Source organism: Gavialis gangeticus, unplaced genomic scaffold (genome assembly GCF_001723915.1).
Source record: "Gavialis gangeticus isolate Ggan-Ray unplaced genomic scaffold, GavGan_comp1, whole genome shotgun sequence".
NCBI classification, from domain to species: domain Eukaryota; kingdom Metazoa; phylum Chordata; order Crocodylia; family Gavialidae; genus Gavialis; species Gavialis gangeticus.
The window spans coordinates 43,661,678-43,661,972 of record NW_017729030.1 but is presented as its reverse complement, the minus strand read 5'-3'; positions in this window follow the sequence as shown (position 1 = coordinate 43,661,972).

Genomic DNA, 295 nt, shown 5'->3' with positions numbered 1-295 from the left:
ATCCTGGCGCGCCGGCCCCGCCCACTTAGAACCTTGCCCCGTGTTGTCCTGCGCGTGGCCCCGCCCACTTGGAATCTCGGTACACAGGCCTCCGGCGCGGAGCCCCGCCCACTTGGAACCTTGCAACACCTTCCGCCTGCAGGGGCTGTACTGCGGGATGCTCGGGGAGCCGCAGCCGCCCGGGCTGTGCGCGCCTCGGCGGGGATCCGCGCGGCGCTCCTCGGCGTGCGCAGCGGCTGCAGTCGCCCCTGGGCTCGGCGGGTGCGGGCGCTGATCCTGCCGCCGGGGAGGGAGG